Raw genomic sequence first — 25,782 nt, forward strand, 5'->3', positions numbered from 1 at the left:
ATCAATAGTATCAGTAGCTACAGTTCTCCTCTCAGATTACGTTTTACTGCCTGCCTAATTTTGAGCTTTAATGGCTAACATGCATTTTGTTTATGAGTTACAAATGTTCCACATTGGACAACAGTAGAGCGGCAAAGCAACACAATATTTAGACTCTCCTCCTCGGCACTGAGGAATTGCTTTCCCGCCTGTGTGTAGGATTATATCGTTCTAATAACTAGCTCATGTTTTAGCTCACATAAATAACAAGTGTGGGACCTCCCAAAATTCATGGTAAAAATCCCAATCTAGATGGGAAATAGAAAAGAAATAAAATCTTAACCCACAGTGGCTAGCCACTTTAGGGCTGGAAGATGAGTGAGCCAATTGGGAGGGGGTTACACCAAAGAGTATACACCAGAGAGGAAACAAGGAGTCCAGTTTCAGTTTGTACCACAAGCCATTCTAGAAGGCAGGGCTGGGAACTTCACCTTATCATTTAAAAAAAAATAGAGGCTTACAGACTCTGCTAACAGCCAGCCTCCACCACAGTCCCCCACTCAAGGGTTGAGTTCTACGCTATCCTCTGCAGTTGGGTTTATTATGCACCAATTGCTGCCTGGAGCAGGTCAGGAGGAATGAGGCAAGAGAGTACTCTGGCCCCTTCCCATTTTTTCATAAAAGGGAAGAAGAATTCTTTGACCAACCTCCGCATTTGGGCTCCCATCAGGTCTGCACACTGGAGAAGAAACTTTAGAAGAATATATAATTAAAATAAGAAAAAAAAACCCAGTTATAATTTGTACAATGTTTTGAAGTGTTCAGCGCAAATAACAATTCTTACAAAAATATTGTACGATAGGTTGGCATAATTGCTATTTATTTACAACCAGCAGGTTAGATCCAGACTCAGCTGGCAGCTTCCACCACTTCCCTGTTATCATTGCAAACCCCCTTTGTGTTGTTCTTGGGGGGATCCCCAGTCCCCCATTAACAGGATTTCATGGAGGTCAGCTGACTGCATTGGAAATGGCGAAGTGGGAAAGTTCCATTCTGCTGATTAAAAAAATTTCCCATCTCCGCACAGTAAAGGACAAGGTGCGGGGGGGGGGGGGCAGGCAGTTGCTTTCCTATTCTTGCACTGATTGGCCACAATCCTTGGGCCAGGTCTAGTTAATAATGTCTCACTGCTTGAGTGCTAAAAAGGCCGTCACACCTGTAGGGTTACCATCTCCATCTTGGGAGCCTGGGAGGATAGCATTTGTGGAAGAGAAGCAGATTGGCAGGGATATGCTCTCCAAATTGGCCATTTTCTCCTGAGGAACAGGAGTCCGGAGATCACTTGTAATTTAGAAAGAATGTAAGTCCCCATAGGAAGATAGTCAACCTGACATTTCACACATCCCATGAGCTCCTGCCAGCAAACGCTGGCAGGAGCTCATGGGAATTGTAGTCCATGGACATATGGAGGACCACAGGTCGACTAACCCTGATCTAGATAAAGGGGGCTGAGCAGGCGTCTTGCGTGAAGTCACCTACTGAATTCATTGAACTAATGAGGTTTGATAGAAACAATGCTGCTAGTTTTGCTTGAACACAATAAACAACATACAGTGTATCTCACAGGCACTATGCTACATTCAATGAAAAAAGTTTCTCTTGCTATGTAATGTCAACGTGTTTTATTCTTGAACACCATTATTTGACTCCAATGGTACGAGACCATTTTGAAACCATAATAAGCACAATGCCATTATTTTTACTTTCTTTTAAAAGAAGAGAATAGCTTCATACTCTAGAAAATGAAAGAGTCTTGTTAACTGAATGTCGTGAACATCGAATCAAGTGGGTAGCTGTGTTGGTCTGAAGCAGCAGAACAAATTTAGAGAACAGGGGCATCTTTAAGACCAATACATTTTTATTCAATCAGTATTGAATAAAAATAATATTGAATAATAATTATTCAAACATAAATATTGAATAAAAATTATTGGTCTTAAAGGTGCCACTAGAATCTAAATTTGTTGTCATGAACATTGTGAGAAATAATAAATTGTCATCCCTGTCCAGTCATTTTGTATTTTGTACAGAATCGTCAGAATCCAGCCATGTGTACAGTGGTACATTGGAATAATCTGGTTTTCTACGTGGTTCGCACAACAAATATTTTAATAGAACTGTACATTTAATGTATTTGTCTCTTGAGAAACCTATATGCAAGTCAAGAAGCAACTGTGAGAACCGGGCATGGAATCACTGATTGGTTCAAAATTGAGAAAGGAGTTCGGCAAGGCTGTATACTGTCACCTTGCCTATTTAACTTGTATGCGGAGCACATCATGAGAAAGGCAGGGTTAGATGAGTCACAAATTGGGATCAAGATTGCAGGGAGAAATATCAACAACCAGATATGCAGATGATACCACTCTAATTGCAGAAAGTGAAGAGGAACTAAAGAGCCTGTTGATGCGGGTGAAGGAGGAGAGTGCAAAAGTTGGCTTGAAACTCAACATCAAGAAAACGAAGATCATGGCATCCGGCCCTCTCAATTCCTGGCAGATGGGGAAGAAATGGAGGTAGTGACAGATTTTATTTTCCTGGGCTCCAAGATCACTGCAGATGGGGACTGCAGCAAAGAAATTAAAAGACGCTTGCTCCTGGGGAGGAAAGCTATGGCAAATCTAGACACCATCCTAAAAAGCAGAGACATCGCCCTGCCAGCAAAAGTGCGTTTAGTCAAGACTATGATATTCCCTGTTGCAATGTATGGCTGTGAAAGTTGGACCATAAGGAAGGCCGAGTGTCAAAGGATTGAGGCTTTTGAACTCTGGTGCTGGAGAAGACTCTTGAGAGTCCCTTGGACTGCAAGGCGAACAAACTGGTCAGTCCTAGAGGAGATCAGCCCTGACTGCTCCTTAGAAGGCCAGATCTTGAAGATGAAACTCAAATACTTTGGCCACCTCATGAGAAGGAAGGACTCCCTGGAGAAAAGCCTAATGCTGGGAGCGATTGAGGGCAAAAGAAGAAGGGGACGACAGAGAATGAGGTGGCTGGATGGAGTCACTGAAGCAGTAGGTATAAACTTAAATGGACTCGAAGGAATGGTAGAGGACAAGAAGGCCTGGAGGATCATTGTCCATGGGGTCACAATGGGTTGGACATGACTTCGCACCTAACAACAACAACAACAATGAATGTGTGGTTGCTACATGATGCACCATCAGTTCCGTATCCTCATTGATATTGTAGGACTTTGGGAACCTAATCCATGTGAATTTCTCTACCTGGCATCTAGAATGTCCTTTAGAGTATTCTTCAGAATGGAGAGCAAACTTCCACCAGGGACTTTTTCTCAGGGAGTGAATAATACAGCACAGTGGATGTATGACTGATCCCGGATATTGTTATAGCAGTATATAGATCTGGCTGGTTTTGAATGCTTTCACACATGTATACCTTGCGCACATCTTACATTTGATGTTTAATAGGAGGCAGCAGAGTCTACGGAAATGAGCATAGCAGGGTCGGAAGGCTGAGGAATGCAAATCTAATTCTGATGCTTTGTCGTCTTTCTTCAGTTCTCTTTCTCCCTGTGTTTTGATTTCCACTCACAGCATGGGACAGACTTCAGGGAGGAAGGAAAAGAAAGAAAACCTCCATTATGACCTTTGCAGTATGCCTCGGTTCGGGGCCCAGCCGCACATGATGCTGCAGTTTTGTAACTGGAACGACGAATGTGTAATTTGGACCTACAAACACCTTAGAGCCGGGTTAGTCAACCTGTGGTCCTCCAGATGTTCATGGACTACAATTCCCATGAGCCCCTGCCCCTGACTAACCCTGCCTTAGAGGAGACAGGTAGATCTGGGTTAGGACGGCAGTGCTGGGTAAGCAAGGGCTAATGTTCTTTTCCCCTACATTTTCCTCAATTGATGATAGGCACCTTGGGTATCAGGGTGGGATGGGAGAAGACAGGCAGCCTATTATAAGATTTCTATGTGGTTTTCCCTATCAAAGCAGCCAGGTATTGGCATCTTCAATTGAGGGAAGCAGCACAGTAGTGAAGAGTCAACTCTCCCCTTCCCAAGCACTGTTGCCACAATCCACCTCTCTTTCCAGTGGCTAGTTTGGTGTAGTGGTTAGGAATGTGGACTTCTAATATGGCATGCTGGGTTTGATTCTGCACTCCCCTACATTCAGCCAGCTGGGTGACCTTGGGCTCCCCACAGCACTGATAAAGCTGTTCTGACCGAGCAGTGATAACAGTGTTCTCTCAGCCTCACCCACCCCACAGGGTGTCTGTTGTGGGGAGAGGAAAGGAAAAAGGACTGTAAGCCGCTTTGAGACTCCTTCAGATAGAGAAAAGCGGCATATAAGAACCAACTCCTTCTACTTCTTCTAGTTTTTAATTCCGTATTAAACATCTGCAGCATCACATAGTTTGATCGGAAGATGCCCAGCAGTGGTGAGGGGGAAGAACCCCCCCATTTCTTTCCAGAAGCTCTTCAAATTGTCCAAACAATATCAAGATAAAATCAGACTAGTAGAAAAGCAAGCAGCCAATGCTGTTCTCCACCTGTACGTTTAGCATGGATTTGTAATTTCTTCATGCACTTCAGTCACCTTTAATGAAGGTGGTTCATGACGGCCATATCAGGCTCTTTTAAAATTCATCCAAATGTTTGTCAAAGTATTGCCACTTCACAAGTGTTAGCAAGGTGAAAAGGCAGAACAAACAATTCTGTGACTGATATGACTGCCAACTTCCAGGTGATGGCTAGAGATCTCCTGGGATTACAACTGATCTCCAAGCAACAGAGATCACTTCACCTGGAGCAAATGGCTCCTTTGGTGGATGGGCTCTATGGCATTAAACCACATTGAAGTTCTCCTCTTCCTAAATCCTCAGGTTCCACCCTCAAAATCTCCAGGTATATCCCAACCTGGAGCTGGCAACCCTTCTGACTGAAGATACAAGCAATACTGTATGTCAGGGGTGGCCAGACTGGCTCTCCAGATGTCCATGGATTACAATTCCCATAAGCCCCTGCCAGCTGGCAGGGGCTCATGGGAACTAGTCCATGGACATCTGGAGAACCACAGTCTGGCCACTGCTGCTGTGTGGTGATTATTGTAATCCTACCCCTTTGCTGTGGCCTGCTGGATCAGGAAGAACTCCATCCCATTTCGACCACTTCCTCTGAGGCATCCTCTAAGGGTGGAAGTGCCTCAAAGGAGGTCTCATGTCCACTTTTCCTGTTTTGCAGGCTTTGCTCCCCAGGCCCCACTCTTTCCACTGAGCATCACTCACATCTGCCTTACTCATGTCATTTTGATAGGAAAATAAGAGACCCAGAGTAGCTTCCCTGTATCCTCCCACCCAGGAAAAGCCAGTCCAAGACCTATTATGCACGGGGGTTTTAGCGCACATTCGGGGTGGAATGGCGGCGACTAAAATCACTGATAACGCACTGTGCCGGCCGCAACTGGCTGCAGATTCGATGCACGCCGCCGAAAAAGGCACGTTAGCGGAACACGGAAGAAAGCGCAGCTTCCGGGTGACCGGGGCGCAACCAGAAGCGGCGCCGGGATCGCCGCGTGCATAATCGGTTACTCTGGGTTTTGCCGCCATTGCATCCCGTCCCGGGCATAACTGGTTTGCTTCGCTTCTTCCCCCTCCACGTTTTCCATGTGACCCGAAATCGCCGTTTCGGCGGCCGTGCATAATGGGCCCAAGGAAGAAAAGGGGACCATTCTTGCATTGCAGTAAAATAAACGTAACATTAACCTATAAAATTAATCTAGCCCAAATGCCTGAAAGAATGAAACTACAGTTACCATTTTCTAAAAGACTGAACCTGGCAGGCTTCCTGTGGGAGGCAGTTCCACAAGAGCCGAGTCACCACAGAAATGGGTTTGTTAGGCATCATCATTATGCCTACAGGTAAACAAAGTAAGCCGTAGCATGGAATTGCCCAAACCATTAAGATGATGGAGCTAAACCTGACTTTCTCCCAGTCATGCTGAACCCAAGTCAGACGATAATGCAGAATTAAAACAATGAAAATACAATTGAAATCCTTGAAACAGAAGTTAACGATGGAGTTTGAGCCCAGCCTATAAATTGAAAAATAAAAATAACATAAATAGTATAATTTGCCATCTAAAAATCCATGCTTTTGCTACTGCATAAGGCTCAGCTTTATACTGTCTTCTGAAAGCCATCAGCAGGAGGAATTTCTGATATGTTCCATAAAAAGTTTAATAAAATGGGCTGTTTCCACTGTTCCATAAAACGGGCTACAACCCCAAACGCCCATGACTTAGCCCTACCGACTGCACTGCATCCCAGAGACACCACTGAGGGGATGGCTGACAGAGATATAACGTCTTCTTAAACAGCCATTAATTTTTGCCTGTGCCAACCTATTGAAATGCGTGCAAATTTAAAATTAGCCATCGCTTGGAATTAAAGCTGAACATCCATACAAGTGGCCTATTTTGACTGAGATTTCGGGTGAGATTGTGGTTGCTATGTCTTCTTTGGCCACTGTTCATTTGTATATGCTAATCGTTTAAACATATAGTGTTTTTAATTTGCCTACTGCCCAGAATTAAAGCTGAGCTTTTGAAAATCTTAAAGCAGCCAAGTGTCAAGAAAATAGAAGCAGATGTCTGAAATCCAGCTGCAAATCAACCCAAGATTGAGTGGATTAGTACTAAAATACTAAAAAAAAAAAATCTCTTAGGAAAACAGTAATGGACGGTGGGTTTGGCATTAACAGTCAGCAACCAAACTGATCTCCATATTTGGTATTGGAAAGAAACTTTTCCATCAGGTGATCTAATATGAGAACCCCCAAGACTTTCTGCTTATTTTTTGTAGTCCTATAGTCTATGTACCTCTGACCCTTGTACCTCGGAGCCCTCCTTTTAGTCTAAAATTGTTATGGGCCACAGCCTTGCTCTTCTGTTGAACAATGGAGTCCTTCCATCTGGACTGTTCTTGTCAACCATGAGGGACCAACTCATGAAGGATCATGAACAGTTACCGCATCTTTATTGACCACTACTGGTACACTGTACAATATATTTACAAATCTTCTATGTCTCTTCCTCATAGACCAACTCAAGATGCCACTCAAAGTAAAAAACAAACAAACAATCCAGTCATAAGTATTGTCAATATTAACAAAGACATGTAAAACAAGCCCAGGAATTAAAATGATATAGAATCATAGAACTGGAAGGTCCTCCAAGGTCATCTTGTCCAACCCCCTGCACAATACAGGAAACAGGTGTGCAGCACTACATTACTTCTGGCAAAAAAATCAAACAGAAGTGACATAGGGTAACTCTAGGAATCACTAGAAAGTCTATGGTTCTATCATTTCCCCCTGAAGATTCCTAGAGCTACCTATGCCGCTTCCTGTTTTTCCACTGCAGCTAACGTCACAGTTCTTCCCTATATCTCTGCCCACAAGGCTCCTGCCCATTGCCAGTGCCTGGCAATCCTATATCCAGAAGACTTCAGGGGAATGTTGATGGTAAAAGGAATCTTATTTCTGTGCCTGGTTCTACAGTAAGGCTGAAGAGATTAACTTCTCTTTGGACAGACTTAAGCCAGCTGATTTAACTCCATATCCCCATAGCAGAACAAGGTGCTTGTGGGGCCCATTTTGTTGTGCAAACTACCTAAAAATTAAGCTATTGAGTGTATAAGAAGGGCAACTGAGCTATATAGAATTTCCCTCTGGGAAAATCATGACCTTGATGTAGTGGTTAAGAGCTGTGGTCTCTATTCTGGACAACTGGGTAGGATTCCCCACTCTTTCGCATGCAGCCAGGTAGGTGACCTTAAGCTGGTCACAGTTCTTTCTCAGCCTCACCTACTTCACAGGGTGTCTGTTATGGGGAGAGGAAGGGTAGGTGATTGTAGGCTGCTTTGAGAATCCTTCGGATAGTAAAACGCAAGGTACAAAACCCCAATTCCTCTTCTTCTCTTCTTGACCAGGACTGTGTCAGGAAATATTTCTTTAAAACTGTTGGCCAACTCTTAACTGACACTGGTTGCTTTGTCTTCTGTTGGACACACTTGGCATTCAAATTGTTCTGAAAAATACAAAATTGATAGTAAAACCAGCTGTCCACTTACACTATACTTTGGACTTTATTGTTGGTGGTTGGAAGAAAACTCTTGAATTCTAATACTTTGCTCCCTTCCTCAAGACAGCTTTTTATACCATTCCATAGGACGAATATATCCTAAAGAAAAAGGTATTTTGTTCTCTTATTAATAAATCCTGGTATGGTTCACTGTAACAAATTGTGAAGCATACCTATCACTGAACCTCACATAATCCAAACAACAGTATAGCAAAAGATAGCAACATATATAGGACTAAATGATGGGATACTGTTTAATGTTGGGGTCCTGAACAGGCCAATGTCCTCTCTGACTCAATTTTTATTGCCATCTTCTTTAACTGAAGGTCAACTGCCCACAACAGCCCATGTTGAAGGCAATGAGCATGCCCAGTCCCAATCAGCCATTTTGCATGGTGGATTTTGCTCCATCATCTTAATTTACAAATGAATGTCTTTATGTATAGCTGAACAGCCCAAGTATATAGTAAAGTTCTTGAAATCAAGGCCTGAGGGAGGTACACTGAGACTTGCCCTCGACCAGGGCCTTTTCAGTCCTAGCCGCGACCTGGTAGAATGAGCTCCTGGGAGAACTGAGGGCCCTGTTGGAACTTTCTGAGTTCCGCAGGACCTACAAGATGGAGCTCTTCTGCCAGGTTTTTGGTTGAGGCCAGGGCAATTAAGATCTGGGGCCCCTCCTGAAAGGGCTAGAACAACTGTTCCCCCAAGGCTGTATGTGGTTATCAGTTATCAGTAGTCCATCGAGCGTGGGGTGGTGGTGGAGTTTTTTGCCACCAGGGAGGGATAACTGTTTTATGTGTTCTATTGTGGGTTTTTTTACGATGTTGCCCACCATAAGCCAGAGTTCTGGGAGTAGTGGGCTATAAATTAAATAAATAAATAAATCATCCGCAGACAGCTTTTTTGTTTACTGCCGTGATAAGCATTGGACTACTAAGTTGGAAGGAGAGGTAAAGACTCACATGACCAACACCAAGGCAGAAGAGGCAATAGCTGAGCATCGTTCCATTATATTTAAATGAAGACCTCACAGACTGTCTCTTCCCTGAGCATCTTTTTAAAGTTATATCTTAATTTATATTCATTTTCCATTTTTTTGTTTTACAAGCCAACGTTTGCTTTAAAAGTGGGGAACATACAAATAAGCAAATAAACCCATGCATGCAAATAAAATCTTGGAAGTTAAAATTTATTGCTTATCTCTAGAGAATACTTTCATTTCCCAGCTGAGAATACACAAACTGATAGCATAAATGATTGATAGTCTATGCTGCAAAGAAAAGAAAGTCCATAATATAACCAGAGTTCTCACCCCCTTTTTAACCTACTTACAGATCCATAGGGCTTTTAAACAAAACTTGCCCCATTTATTTATTTGAGGGCTGCTGCATCCATTAACAGCATAGAATACGTGATTAAAATGTTTTGATTAGTTAAAGTTACTCCTGATTAATTATGAAGACTTCTAAAAATGGATTGTTTTTATGACAAGTACGGCAGGTGTGCAGTCTCAGATGAGGCATCTCCCGTGTTTGTATGCACATATAGGAAGGAATACGTTTTCAAAGAGGGTGGGTCATGTAAAATAAAAGCAAAGATACTTAAAAAAATTAACTTTATTCAGTTGCAAAAGTGTGAATTCATTGATGGACAGTAGAACTTTATGCACATTTTTCTTCAGTCTAAGCCTAGTTTCAAATCCAATTTCAATGGATTTAGATAGGAACAAATCTGTATAGAATTTAGGCTTGCCAGCTGGTCTGGGGAAAGCGTCTTGTCCCTGTAACAGAGGCTTGCTATGTGGAAATAGACAGGTGAAGTTTTCCTAGCTTAACATCCCCCTGATTAATAACATCCCATTAAACGTTCATAACAGAGCAGGGTACATTTTCTCCAAGCCAGTTGGTAAATCTAATATATTGCAATCTAAAATCCATACAAAGGATTCTTTAAATAGTTAAACACCCCTCCCCGCTTATCCATTTGTTTAAAATCTCTGTGCTCAGTAGAATAGTAAAAACACAATAATTAAAATTCGTTGAATTGAAAATCACACACATACAGTTACAATACCTGAACTACTTCACCCACGGTGAATATCCTGCCTCCTACAGCAAAATAAATCACAGCGTAATGAAAAGGGTTAGTTAACAAGCGTCACTGGGAAGATAGGTCAGTGTCCTGTTTTTATGTCAAGAATTGCCTTTTTATAAAGGAGATATAAAGGAGACTTTTTAAAATATCGCCTACTGGAGAAAGAAAGATTAAACCGCTGTTGGGAGAAGAATAAACTTATAACTGCAAATCAAGACCCATCTTTTCTATTATGGGATGTGGACCCATCTGCTACTAGGTCACTGGCGTGCTCTCTCTTGGTAACCCAACTTAACATTGAAATTAATAAACTTTTATGACTTCCCCATGTGATAAGATGTAACAGCTTAAGGCTTTAAAAAAACCCAAAGAGCATTAAAAGGAAAGGAAAGGAATATGTCCTCCCAAACGCTCCTCCAAAAACAAGCTTCATCCTGTACGAATAAATGAAGACACAGCGAAAGGACTGATTCTATGAACCTAAAATCTGTCCCAGGCTACAGAAGAAAACCCCCTCGCACCGAGTGGAAGATGTTAAGGAAGTCCATACGTCGAGGAGGTCGCGTCGCGCTGCTAGGGAGAATTCAAGTTCCGCAGAAGTACATGGGGTAGGGGGTCCAATCCACGGGGCAAATTAAGGAGGGGGGGGGACCGGAAAGTGACTTGAGTGTGTCCGCCCCCCCTCCTCCTTCCCCCTTTTTTGCAATCCTCGAGGGTTTCGCGCCGCTCGCTCCATGCCGCGGGCTCGCTGGGCTCCCTCGTGCATCCTTAGGTAGGGCTGCCGTATTACGAGAAGGACTGCATCCCCGACGGGCGCCTTCAAAAGCAGCGACCGCTCTGGCAAATCTCATTTCAAACACCCCCACCCACCCACCCACCCTTGCAATTTAAACCGTGCTAACCGCGACTAAAGGAGGAAGACCCCTAACCGCCCAAAGAGAACGCGCTCCTCGGCCCCAAAGGGGACGGGCACCCAGAAGAGGCGACGCGTCCTCCAGAAAGAGGACATCTGGTAAAACCTCACTAAGGTAACCAGAGATGCTCTGTTGGCCAGCAACTTCCTCCAGGGTCGCCCTGATCTTCAAACAGCAGAAACAAAACACAGCCTCCCTCCTCCTCCTCCTCCTCCTCCTCCTCCTCCTGCCCCCAAATCCCTGATTAGAATATTACTAATGACTAATGTCCCCAACCTCTCCCCCCTTCCCCTCCCTGTCCGCGCCGCGTCTCCCCCCCTCCTCCTCCTCCCCCCCCAAGGCTGCCAGGCGCGCGCGCCTTCCTCGCGGGCTGTGCTTCCCTGCAAAGCGGCTGAACTTTAGGTAAAGGGCAAGGTAAGGGCACCGCGGCAGCATCCTCGCCGTGAATGGGCATGTGCAGAGCTGGCGCGCACATGCTCACTGGCGGCGCGCGAGGAGTTTCGGAGGACGCGCTGCTGCGGGAGAGCGGCTCGTGCGCTTAGCGGACGCGGACTTTCCCAGGCGGAGCGGCAGCTGCCGTCGTGCGCAGGCGGCTGCGGGGACAGGGAGCCCGGCGGCGCCAGAGCCTCTGCAGGAGCCCGCGGTGAGTGGACGGGGCTCTCCGTCGCCGCCGCCTCCCATCCCGCCCGCCTGCATTGGGCAAAGGGGGCGCCGGGGGCGGGGGAGCGGGCGATGCTCTGCGCACTTGTCCCAGTGGCCGCGGCTTCCGTGGGCACTGGCCGTCCCAGTGGGGCGCTTCTGGAGGCAGCCTGGGCAACAGGGGGAGAGGCGGAGGCTGTGCCCGTTGCTGGAAGCGCCCTCTGCCCCCAAAGCGATTGCGGGGACCCTTCCCCCGTTTGGAGGGTCCGCGGAGAAGTGGAAGGCGCCCTTTTTCATCCATCTCCCCCAGCAGTTTTCAACCTCCCAAGTATTTCCCCTTCGGTTGGAGGGCTGCTGCTCCCCCCACTCCCCACCGGGGTCCTGTGCGTGAGAGTTTGTCTCTTGATATGCTTGCCCTGTCAGCAATAGCAGTCTAGAGATCGGAGTGAATGGGACATTGCCCTCCCCCCCCCCCAGACTTTTAGTACTTAACAATTGGGCACTGTTAATTTTCATGCATATTCAGTTCGGATGTTAAGGGATGAGTAGCATCCAGCGTTGGTTTTGGGAATATTTTGCAAAGTCAAATCGTTTTCTGGATAATTTTTCAGTGGAAACTCTCCCCACCCCCTCCCCCGTTGCATTGTTTGGTGAAGATTGGCTAAATCTTGCATATTACCTTGAGTAGGTACCTATTGAATCTTTTCCCCAATTAATGGTCGTATTAATACCTGTAGTTGTCGTTCCTGAAGTATAGTCTTGAAAGGAAAAAAGTTTCAGTGGCATGCAGTAATTGTGTATAGGTACAGCATTTAACTCAGGAAAGGAATATACTGGTGAAGGGGGGGGGAATAATCTGTTTATCATTAATTTCTCTTCCTATCTCTAGAAATATCAACATCTATAATATGTTCATTATTTATTGTTGCCCGCTACTTTCTGTTTTCTGGGTGATGTGCTTTGCGCGCTCAGGATTGCATCTATAAACTGAGGCTTTAGTAATACATTTTTAATATTAAAAGACTGTATTATTAAATTTGTGTAATGCAATATCTAGAACAGTTTAATATCTGTTTCAAGTTTGCCAGTGTGTGCAGGATTTGACACTGATTACACAGGGCGCACCAGACAAGGATGGGGTCTCTAATTAAAGAGGGGGCGGGACGCCACCTGAAAAACAAACAAAATAAATCACATGAAATTATTTTTAAAAAACATAATCTTTGATGGAATCTTTCATTCTGGGCTCCAAAATCGTAATCTGTTCTAATGGAGCAGCAAGTTTTGCTCAATGCGTTTATCAGGTTTTCTGTATTCTGTCATCATTTTAATTTCACTGTGCAAGGTGCGTGTAAGAGTGCCCGTAAAAAAGATTTTTAGTGAAACTTTATTACAAAACTTCCTAGTGATTTAATATCAAAAAGAGAAAAAGTTAGGATGATTTATTTAATGAATACTATGCATGCTTTTGGGTATGAAATTAAATACTTGAGCTCAGAAAAGTGACCCTGAAGGAAATTGTTATGGGTTTATAGCTTGCTGTGTTTCTCAACTAATCTCTATTTAGATTGATATACTCTTCTTGGATGAAATGTTAAACTTTTACATGATGAACCATTTAACTGTTTTACTGTTCTGTGTTATTTTTGTCTGAGGCAGTATCAAGGGTACAATAATTTTAAAGCAACAGAGCACATCGCGGTTGTGGTGGGTGTAGAGTTTACAGAGAACTAGGAATATTTTGAAAACTAGGAATATTTTGAAATAGAGTAACTTCTAGTTGCAGCTTTCCCAAATGTTTTCACCTGGTAGTGGTACAAGTTTGGGATGAGTATGAATCCAGAAAATAATACATTTTTTAAAAATTGGGGTATAGTTTTAGGGGGCTGAGCGCTTCCCGATATTGTTTTACCCTACCAAACTCCTTGCCATTAAGGTGGGCTGCAAGGGTGTGCGTTCCATCTATGTGTTAAATATATAAGCTCTTTCTCTTGTATAGCTAGCTATAGCTATAAAACAGGACACATAGTCCTCAAGGACAAGCTGTACTTGAAAGAGATTACCTATAGCCCAACAGTGGTTTTTGACATCACCTTGATGTTCACTTGATGTGAGATTTTTGAAACGAGTAACAAACAGTGGCATTAGAGGTATTGCTGCAGACCATCCAAAGCAGAGTGCCGTGAAACACTGGAAGTTGTCTTAAATCAACACTGCACGAACCAAAGGGGAAAGGTAACATTTTTCTTTCATTTTTAGCATTTCCCTGCTCTAGTTTGGAGCTCTGAAGGGTGGGCCTGATTGTACAAATGTAATGTCACAGCTGAATGAAATCCCAAAGATCCCTTGCTATAGCAAAGACCAGGGCCATTTTACTGAAAGCTGAGAAGTTGATAAGTATCCAGTAAGCAAGTATTTATGTGGAAATTTACATTAAGATGTCACATTTCCATCTGAGCACAGAGTACTTGCCACATGGCTCTTTTAAGGGAATGACTAGCCAAAGTGGAAGTTGTTCGTTTAGTATGGGCAGAGCTATTAGTCAGGTATTTTTACCTTTTTGCAATTAAATACCTCAGAATGATTTAAAATTAATGGATATTACAGAATATAACTAGTTGGGTTAGTAATCTTTTACCTACATTAAGGTTTTACTACTTAGTTGATAAATTGGCCATCCAGCTTACTTTCATTAAGGGATAGTTATTTGGTAATAAAGAATTTTTCTCATGTACTATCATTCCCCCTCACCCCAAAAAAGACTTTCAAACAATATTGATAAATGTTTCCTCATGCAGGTAACGCTCATTTCTAAAAATGGAACTGAAATTTGGGCATTGACGTGAGGAAAAAAACTCTAGGAATATTATGTTTAATAACCATACCCTTCCCCAGTGCTCACCCTGAGAAACTACGTACTGTAATTAAGGATAAATAATTACATGAAGTTGCAAAGATAAAAATTCTGGACGAAGTCCAGCCAATGTAATTCACTTGCATGTTTCGTTCAATTAAATGGGACAGTTAGCACATTCTTAACCTCCAGTCGGTTCAAATTGATGGGACGTGAAAGTGTTCAGCTTTGCTTGAATCATGCCTTTTATGTTAATGTATATGCACTATGAAGTTTAATTAGGTATAAATCTTTCTTAGAACCCAAACAGAGCTTTACCCTTGAGGTAATTTAGTGGGTTGCAAAGAATGCTGTAAATTCCACTTTCCACTACATTATGTGGATATACCACAAAACAAAAAGGAAAAAAAATCTAACCCACAACAACCCAGGGTGGCTCTTTTTTTCGTTTGTTTGATCATTTCACAACTTTTAACAAAGATATTTGCTTTGGTGTGAGAAAGAAAACAGTACAGATCTTGACTTGTACATTCCCTCCCCAAAGCCACACAAAAAATCCTAGCATGTGTAAACTCTTTGAATTGTTCCTGCTCTTCCATTTAGCAGCTGAAGCTGTTGTGATACTGTTCTGGAGGTATCGCAGATGGTTCTACCAAAACTTGGTTGGACGAATAACCATTTGTTATTGTCTACACAACAATTTGGTCTTTAAAAATACATGTTATGGCTCTCACTTACCACTCATTGAATAAATTACCGCTCAACTCTTCTCATAGCACCCACCTTATCAAGGATGAAGCTTAAAGCTAAACAAGCATGAAAAGAGATTGTCTTTTCAGTGTCTTCCCTTCTCTCTTTTGTAAGTGTTGTATAAAAATTGTCCCAAGTGAGTCTGAAGGGGTTTTTAGTTTGTTTGTTTGGTGCATTTATTAGCTCAAAAGGTCCTTTAGGGAAAAATGATAGGAAAGTGGCCACGAAATTGGAGGGGACAATATTTTGTTTTTATTTATAAATGATGATGATGTTTAACAAACACTGTGCCTTAAATCAGGGGTAGTCAACCTGTGGTCCTCCAGATGTCCATGGATTACAATTCCCATGAGCCCCTGCCAGCAAAAGCTGGCAGGGGCTCATGGGAATTGTAATCCATGGACATCTGGAGGACCACAGGTTGACTACCCCTGCCTTAAATCATGCGAAGTCCAGCCTCACAATTAAGAGACAACCACAGTTTCATCTCAAGGACGGTACCTTGGATCTGATTAGAAAGGTTGGGTGGTGTTCCTCTGATTGGGAATGTGGGGAAAAACTCTGCATGGAATTATTCTGGCTTTTTTTTTAAAGGTGATTGTTCATATATTGACAGAGAATGTATAAGATATAGGAAAAATTAACTTCTGCCAGTAGAGTAGAAGTATGTAGCTTTTTTCCTACCACAGTATGTTGTCATGATGTTATCGAAACTTCACTTGTAATGCTACACAGTGCAATCCTAAAATCATTTTCCTATGAGTAAACCCCATTGAATAGACTTGAGTAGGATGATGAGTAGGCCTGCTTAAGGTTACTTCCCGAAATATCTAGTGAAGTGTAATAAGGGAGAAAATGGCCCTTGAAATTTGTAATGGGTTTGGGGCAAAGGATCCCACCTGGTATCATATGAATATGTCATGTGATGGTCGAACAAACTCTTTTGCCACCCACCAAAATTACAAAGAGTTGTAGTTTTTGTCCCCTGCTGAACCCCCACTGTCTTTTTGTCCCCCATTGTCCTTATCTGTTGCTTTACCAGCTTGCAAGAATGGAACCTATTTTTTAGAATTACTGCAGAAGATCCCCCCTGTAATTTTAGAAATATTCAAAGCCACCTTGAGCAAGTTCCCAAAGAGATGGTCTATAAATCTTCTAAATAAATTGAACTGAGTTGATCTGCTGTAGAAGAGCAAAGTTTGAGTCCAGGAGCACCTTAAAGACAAACTAGATTTCCAGGGCACAAGCCTTTGACAGTCAAAACTCCAGGGATATTTGACTCTCAAAAGCTTATACAGTAGACACCTTGATGATCTTTAAGGTGCTCCTGAATCTGAAGGTTGGTATCCTAAATAGATAAATATCTGAAACCTTAAAGGTAACCTTGAAAGGAAAAGTCAATGTTTTGCCTGTTTTTATCCACTTAACACAAGCCAACCGCAGTTAAGGACTTACAAGTTTCATTGTGTCTGACAAAGTATGCCGTGCACACGAAAGCTTACTTACACCGTGAATAAAACTTGGTTGGTCTTAAAAGTTCATTGGACTCCCAACTTTGTTTTGCAACTTCAGGCCAACACGGCTACTCACTTGAGAGTTTCTTTGATTGACAGCATAGGAGGCAAAAGCACTCGCTCAATAGTTCCAGTTCAACCAACTCTCCCAGTATGTGTCTATTGATGGCACCGATCCTCTGATCATGGCCGATCCCTCTTTGCAAGATGGTGAAATGTGCCACAACTCTGTGTTTATCCTTTTCAGTAGTGACCCTGCACCTTGAGGTACAGCCTCCCTGAGTGTGTCTGGGAGGCACAGACTTAAGTTTTAGGAAACAGTTTAAAGCAGAACTACTAAAGAGAATGTATAGTTACTAGCTCTGTTGTATATGTTATGGCACTTCTGAGTGCTCTGTTTATTAAACTGGTGTGTATTTGTATGCTGTGTGAGCTGTCAACAGCCCCCCTCGAGTCCCGTGGAGGCTAAATATCTTTTAAAATGCTTAATTTGGAACCAGTATGTGCAGATTATCTCATGCCCTGTATGGTATATATACTTGAAATGTTTTAAGCTTGTGGGTCTTGGATGTGTTTAACTGTGCACTGGATTGTAGCCTGTTTTGTCCTTTTTAAGCTTCTGCTCAAGAGGAGGCTTATTGGTATAGAGAGGCCAGGTATTGACAAGCCAGGTGAGTCCAGAGTGCTTCCTATGTGCTTTATTTGTGAGAGGGTAATCTATTGAATTGCCCCTTTGGATAAAATTGTTACCTGTGGTTTGCAGTTATAACTCTTTGCACATATGAATATGTTTAATATCAGTGAGTTCTACTGTTTCATACTGTACATGTTTGGCCTGGGGGCACATAATTGGCCAGCTTGATTTAGCAGTATGTACAGAGTGCCAGGGGCTATAAGACCAGCCTCTGTTTACTGCTTCTGGCGCATTAACTTTACAAGTAGGTTGAGCTAAATGAGATCCTCTCCTATGTTTGTGCTCTGCGAAAACACTTAAAGGATGGATTTTGGTTTTTGCTAGGGAGGGGACCCCGTACCCCCCTACTCTCAGTGTGTTTACCCTTGCCAATCAAATGCAGCTAAAACAGTTCAACATGTGCTGTTGTATTGCTAATTTTATAAAGACATTCTTGTTAGTCTCACCAGTTCTATCCAATTTTCCAGGCAGATATGAAAAGTTTTATATATCCCTTTTGCTTTCAGATCACTTCAATGAAATCACCTTTAAGGTGGCCAGATTTTGTACTTTGCCTTGTTTAATAAAGAAGCATGTGGTTAAATCTTTTTATGAACTACGCACATAATGCAGAAATTAGTTTATAACAAGGTTTGGGGTTGTTTGGGTTTTTTTTTACTGCATATAGGTTCCTTTATGTGCTGTTGATCTGATTATGTTATTTCTGGCTGATCTATGATCATAATAAAATTAGTAAGAAAGTGAAGGGGCCCAATCCTTCCAGAAAGATGACTTCCAGTTAGTTAGCTGTGTCTTGTTTGGGGGAAGATCCAGATGGCTATATTTGCTAGTCTGTCTGTAGCAGTAGAAAAGAGCAAGAGCCCAGGAGCACTTTAAAAACTATCACAATTTGAGGCAGGACATGAGCTTTTGTGAGTCCCTATTCTTCAGATGGAAGTATGTGGTTAAATCTTTTTATGAACTATGCACATATTATGGAAATTAGTTTCTAACAATGTTTGGGGCTGTTGTTTTTTAACTGAAGAAGTTAAGCAGTGACTCACAAAAGCTCATACCCCACCATGCATTTTGTTAGTCTTTAATGTGCTACTGGACTTTTACCCTTTTCTAGTGTAAGAGAAAGTTCCATGGTGGATTGAGTCCTCTGGGAAAACACTTTTTTTTAAAGAGTTCTTATCCCAGGAGGCTTGGGGTCATAGGCAGCACTTTAAAACCTGAAAAGGTGAACCCATCTCTTAAATTAATATTTGATTATCTGTACAATGCAAAGTAACATCCAGTCCTAATGACATGTGTTTCTTAAAATCTGAGCCATCAGGTGAAGCCGTATTGGGCAGATCTGCATAAGCCTTGCATAAACATTGCTGCATCCTTTAAAATTATTACTTGGCAGTGGGAATGTTGAGACCGAGGCCTGTTAAGGTGTGTATTTTCATGTTTCTCAGGTAGTTCATAATGCCTGAATGGGTTCAGGAAAGGTGATTCAATAAGGAAATGAAATGACACAGGATGACTCAGGTAACAAGCCAGTAAATCAAAGCATGTCTTGCTGTGAAGTCATAGTATAAGGCAGAAAAATAAGGCAGGTATAAATATTTGTAAGTGTAGCTGGATATTCAGCATAGACTAGCACAGATTCCACTTGCACGTTTTCTCTCCCTTCTCCTTCTTCCGTTTTTTATAGTGTAGTTTGATGATTTCTGCAGAACTGTTTACAAATGAGGTACCTGTAAAAGAAAAAAAAAACTCCTTACCTTAAAAAAGAAAATCCTTAATGAATTCTTTTTAAAATTTATTTTATGGTCATTTAGACCAAAATTGCGAATTTTTTAGAAATGAAAGTTTTCTTTAAAAATCCAGCTACAGTATAAAACACAGAAACTTGTGACCCACAATGCAGTACAGCATGCATCTGAGTCTCAATGCAGCCTTGAAACATATACATTTGAAGTTCTGCTTCCCCCACATGCACGCTACCATGGCCTAGTGGGGTAATGAAGCATAATTTTATTTATTAAATAAATAAAGTCATAAACATTTTAAAAACAGAAACATTTTCTATTTTTTTTAAACAATGTCTTCAATATAGATAGAAGGGGGGGGTGTCATGATTTCCAGTGAGGCCTTTTGAAATAGTTTTCTTGTCTCCGGTAATTTAATTAGACTTTTTTTCTCTTTTCTCTCTTGATTCTTTCAAAGAGAAAAGGAGCTTTTATTCATTTCTATTCTTTCATTTTTCCCTTCCTAAAGGTAGTAAAATTGTGTACATTGCTGAACTAAAGCATATGTGAACTAGAAATCACAACCATGAGGATTTTTATAAAACCAATATTATGTTACATGCTGTACAATGCGTGGATTTTAAAATCTTCAGAATAACAACATACCCCATGCTTGTAGAATCTTCCCCTTGGCAACCTAAAGATATTAATGCACAGAAACTGCATTAACTCTGCTCCTATTTTCCTTTTTGCTTGATTTAACTGAAAGGTATAAATATTAAGAGATAAACACCTGAAATCAATTTTATAGTGAAATGTACCAAAGCTCAACTTCAGAAAAAGGAGGGAAGGTCTTGTGGAGGATGTTTAATTTGGAATAGAAGAATTTTTGAGATGTGGATTGTGAATTGGTATTTTTATGATGAGGTTATTTTTGTAGTTCTTTGATAAAAAATAAAGCTGCATATATTTTTAAGCAAGTTCAGGGCTTATTCCTGGAGCTGGAGAATTTTGTGTTAATCTTGTGCTCTTGAAATTTGTTCTTCTATTGAATGGGACAGGATCTGATATGAGCAGTTACATGGTAAATGAAAAAATAATGTAACTGGATAAATCCTTCCTAAGGAATGAGGGGCTTTTAAATGTCAGTGAACACTGCCTTTACCTGAGCAAAAATCTTAAAAGTAAAACTGGCTGTAATAATATAAAGGACTAATTTATTAAAAGACTGTAAATCATAGCAATATTTAAGTGCGTGTTTTCTTGAAAATTCATCCTACAAACTGAAGTTTCAAATGACATTATTGCTAGTTTGTAGCACAACAGGAACAATTTACAACTGGAAAATCAAGACCCTAGAAGGAATCAAAGTATATCGCTGGAAAATTATTGGGAGTTTAAAAGAACATTTTAAAATTAAACATGACATGAACTGTCTTAGTTTAAAAAAAAAAAACATTGAAGGATGAACTGGTAATTCAAAGAATATTGGGTTGTATATATATAGAATGATAGGGAAAATAGGGGCTAAAACCACTAGGCAATACTTTCCCATGCTTCAGTTGCCTACGCAGAATGACCTCAGGCACTGTGAAATCCAGGACTATTTGGCTTTGTGCGTATTTGCAAAAGTTAGGCTGAATTAAACCAGGGGCAAACGGAATGATTACAAACCAGGAAGAGAAAATGATGTAATTAAATTACTGAAGGTTCAGTGGCCCAAACCTAATAATGAGCACTATGCTATCAGATTCAATGACAGAAGCAGACTATGGGTGCTTCCATGCCCACTGAATAGTGTACTTTGCAGCTGGTTTTTACTCTGTGAAATGCCAAAACCCACCTGCAAACAATTGAAGAAGAATAAGAAGAGTTGGTTTTTATATGCCACTTTTCCCTACCCGAAGGAGTCTCAAAGCGGCTTACAGTCGCCTTCCCATTCCTCTCCCCACAACAGACACCCTGTGAGGTGGGTGAGGCCAAGAGAGCCCTGATATCACTGCTCGGTCAGAGCAGTTTTATCAGTGCTGTGACTAGCCCAAGGTCACCCAGCTGGCTGCATGTGGGGGAGGGCAGAATCGAACCCAGCATGCCAGATTAGAAATCCACACTCCTGACCACTACACCAAACTGGCTCTAAAGAGGATTGCACCAAATTGCTAAAAAGGATTGTATGAAAGTACTCTTTAAGTCTATCTAGTCCCAACAGTGTCCGGTTGCTGTGTTGCCCTCTTTCCTGCTTGACCAGAGGTACTGGTCTCCAGACTGATGATGGAGCCTCTTATGCGACTGCAACAGGCATCAGGATTGCATGGGCAGGCCCAGTACCCGTGTTGCTCAATAACACCATGAGAGAGTTCCTTACAGCAGGCCATACTCACTTGGTTCCTGTTCACTTACATGCCCATTACTTTTCTCCAATCTGTGGGAAAACAGCTACATGTGGTTTTTTTGCATGCCATTGTAGACAGAAAATGTGGTGGAAGCAGAACTGTTTCCACCCCACATCTGGTACTCCCATCAGGTGGAAGGAGATTAGTGCTTTGGGGGGGAGGGATGAGCATGTTGGTTTCTTGGAATTAGGGCAGAAGTCATTAGATTTCCTGCATTTGTTAGTCACATGAAGTTGGTGGAGCTGCGGCACAGTAAAGTTACTCTATATGTGTGTGTCACTGTATCTGTGGTAAACACAGGGTATACATGTAGGGTTGCCATCTTTTGAAGTGTGGACAATCGTTGTTTGATTGAGAGAATCTTCAAATGATTTATCTACCACAATGAAACATGGAGCTCCGTCCTTTTGTGGCTGAGCGTTAGCACCCACCTACCCATATATGCCTTTTGGTACTGTCCATGACCGTTTATGCACTGGGAACTTTACTGCCCTACCCACCTATCAGGAGGACAGATAGGGGGTGGATGAGGTGCACCAGGCCAAATGCTCCCCCATGTGGGTGCAGGAAGAGGTGAGGCAACCTGCCACGACTAAAACTCCAGCCTGCAGCCCAGCATGAAACCTCCAGTGCATAAACGGTCCATAAAAAGCAGAGACATCACTCTGCCAACAAAAGTCAAGTCTAGTCAAGGCTATGGTCTTCCCAGTTGCAATGTATGGGTGCGAAAGTTGGACCATAAGGAAGGCCGAGCGTCAAAGAATTGAGGCTTTTGAACTCTGGAGCTGGAGAAGACTCTTGCGAATCCCTTGGACTGCAAGGTGAACAAACCGGTCAGTCCTAGAGGAGATCAGCTCTGACTGCTCCTTAGAAGGCCAGATCCTGAAGATGAAACTCTAATACTTTGGCAACCTCATGAGAAGGAAGGACTCCCTGGAGAAGAGCCTAATGCTGGGAGCGATTGAGGGCAAAAGAAAAAGGGGACGACAGAGAATGAGGTGGCTGGATGGAGTCACTGAAGAATCGGTGCAAGCTTAAATGGACTCCGGGGAATGATAGAGGACAGGAAGGCCTGGAGGATCATTGTCCATGGGGTCGCGATGGGTCGGACACGACTTGGCAGCTAACAACAACACCCATTTATGCAGAATGCTGTAGTCTTTGTAGTTAGCTGGTGGCTGCAAAGAACAGTGTTTTCTTGCTGCTAGCCTCTGTGCTTGGAAGGTTTTCCCTAACAGAGGCCCATTGATGGCTTTTAGAAAGGTGATCACAATGGTAGTGGAAAGTGCCATCATATCACAGCCAATATGGTGAGATTGTTGGGTTTTCAAGGCAAGAGACATTCAGAGGTGGACTCCCATTCAAATACTAACCAGGATCGACCCTGCTTAGTTTCTGAGAATTGACAAGATAAAAATTAAAAAAAGAATCTTTGTGTGAGCTGAGGTTGCAGGGCAGCTTTATTGTTGCTAGTGTACACATTTTATGATTTGGGGAGGGCTTATGTAAGAACTCCTGCTTTGCATCCAGACAGTCCCAAAGTCAATCCTTGCCGTTACCAGCAAAAAGTATATTTGGTAGCACAGCTGAGAAAACACCTTTACCTGTATCCTTCTCCTAGCCATAATAAATACTGAGCTGGATAGAATAAAAGAGTCAGCCCCAAGCACCTTTGCTTTGTCTTCACTGTTCACATCTATATTTTGATCCTCTTTTGGCTTTGATTTGTGATGTGCCTTGAAGCCCTGGTATAGCAAGCTGTACATATATCAGGCAGACCTTTCATTAGGCAGAAGAGCATGGCTAGACAGCTGCCAGTTTGGATGTATGAAACTGCCCTGCAAAGCATTTGCTGAGAAGCATTGCAAGTCGGTGTTCAAATATAATAAGGTAAGAAGTTTGCATATCCAGCAAAGCACTGCAGAAAATTAAGGGAAAGACTCCTGTTTCTTGTGCACCATAAGAACTGGAGCCAGTGAGGAATACATGGTTGGATACTTTGGGTAGGTTGGAGAATGGAGCTTCTTATTTCTAATGTTGGTTTGGAACAATAAAAATGTTTTTGCAAAGCTTTGGACACTCATGCCTGCATTTTGGTCAGTTACGTTTTTATGGTTTATGTTTCCACTTGGAGAATGACAACCTTGCCTGGTTGAAGCATCTTTGAAACTTGCTTGCATCTGATAGAATTTAGATTAAATCAGGATGAATTGCTAACAAAGAGATGCATATGTATAAACATGCATCCTTTCTTTGTTTTTGCATCGTTCAGTTTCATTGTAGGAGACTGCAGGTGACTTTTACCATCATGATGGTACACTTCTGCATACATCAAAAAGACATGGTATTTAGAGGTCATGGTACTTAGAATTTCCTAAATATATACTGAAGTGATGAGAAGTGAAAGAGAGCCCCTGCAACCTCAGAAGATTATTGTTGTGCGGAGAGATAGGTAATGTGATTGTAAGCTGGTTTGAGACCCGTTAAAAGAGAGTAAAACAGGGTATAAAAACCAACTCTTCTTCAACAACAACAGCATGCAGAAGGTTCCAAGTTCAGTCCCCGTCATCTCTAGCTCAGGTGGCAGACAATGTTAAAACACTTTCATCTGAAATCTGGGAGACTGGTGCCAGTCAGAATATTGACATTGATAAACCAGTGGCTTGAATCAGAAAGGTAACTTCACTGGGCAGAACATTGCATGGCTGAGGGAGGCAGTGTGGGATCGGGGATCATGGCGACAGCTGTGCCATGCGATTGCCAAGAGTCGGGCACAACTGAATGGCTGACAGCAACAACAACAACTTTATGACTGCTGTGTGGGAGTGGGGGAGCATTATAGGGTTGGAGAAAGAACAAAACATGCCGTATGTGGAAAGCAATAACAAAGATGTGCAGGAGAGTTGCAGTCCATAAACTTGGGTGATAGATGAGCCCACACCAATACTTCTTGGAACTCTGGGAATCCAAGCTTTAATTTTCAGAGGACATTTTTGGCCCTCGTGGTGTCAAAGTTCATTGGAAAACATGATAGCAAAGTTGTCGAAAGGTCAAAAGAGAAGGTGGTATGCAAAAGGAAGCCCCAGTTTAGTATGGCTGATGACTTCTAAATCAAGAGTGCCATCTCATGTTCTTCTGGAGGTGGATACTGCGTGCTAATCTAACCTGGGCACCAACTGCAGATTGGCGCCTACCACATTCATGAAAACAATATTCAAGTTAATTACAAGCGCTTAAGATGCAGCTCTTTGGTTCATGGTACATATCTAATGTATTCTGTGCAAAATCCTCCCCCCAGTTTAAGGCAAACTGCATAAATATGGTTCCCTATTAAACAAAGTTCTTTGCTATTTCGGCAGAACGTCCCATGCCTGCAAGTACTTCAGGCGCTGATGCCTTGTGAAAGCAATCGTCTCCCTATATGGTGATCAGCTGGTCTCTCTGTTGGTATTGGTGCCTCATCAGTCTTCCACCCACATTGGGGTGACATTGACACCTGCTCCTTCATGACAGAAATGTGTTCTTCCTTCCTTCGCTTGACATCTCCTGTTGCAAAAATTGGTCCAAAGCCCAGTCGAGGGTTCCCAGCCGTCTAGGCAAGAGAGTCCTGTTAAAACGCCATATATCCACTGCAGTCTACGGTTGCACAACCTTTAGTCGCTGAGCTGGTTTTCAAAGAAGGGGTAGTGACAGGGGGTTATGCAAAAATACCTATGACAGAATATAATAAACTAGGGGAGGGTAACGTTTGTACAAAATCTGCCTCATGTCTCTTTTCAAAATTGACATTCAAGGTCTTGAGTGTAGGCAGATGTTTTAGTTACAGGTTTTTTTCTCTGGACAGGTGCTCTTAACCCTCTTCTGGGATTTGAATTGTGATAATAAAAGTTGCCTGCCCTCACTCTCCACTGCTGCAGTGCAAGACTCTCCTCTAACCCCCCCCCCACCCTTTTCACTTATGAAGGAAAAGCATCGCGCAGGCAAAATTTGACTTTTGGTATTGGATCAGGAAAATCGTAAAAAAGGAAAAATGTAAAGTCTTGGTAGTCCGAAAGTGCCCTCAA

At 42.3% G+C, this 25,782-nt stretch overlaps 1 protein-coding gene across 5 annotated transcripts in view; it reads left to right on the top strand.

Annotated features, from left to right (window-relative positions):
* Positions 1-11,133: 11,133 nt before the first annotated feature.
* EYA2 (EYA transcriptional coactivator and phosphatase 2) overlaps positions 11,134-25,782 on the top strand; it is a 151,734-nt gene continuing 137,085 nt past the window's right edge. For 2 of the 5 annotated variants that reach the window (XM_077335534.1, XM_077335532.1), the window contains exon 1: positions 11,574-11,796. The gene's annotated coding sequence lies outside the window, so the exon portion shown is untranslated. The other 3 variants (XM_077335537.1, XM_077335536.1, XM_077335538.1) reach the window with 3 other exon arrangements.

This window comes from Paroedura picta, chromosome 4 (genome assembly GCF_049243985.1).
Source record: "Paroedura picta isolate Pp20150507F chromosome 4, Ppicta_v3.0, whole genome shotgun sequence".
Classification (NCBI taxonomy): Eukaryota; Metazoa; Chordata; class Lepidosauria; order Squamata; family Gekkonidae; genus Paroedura; species Paroedura picta.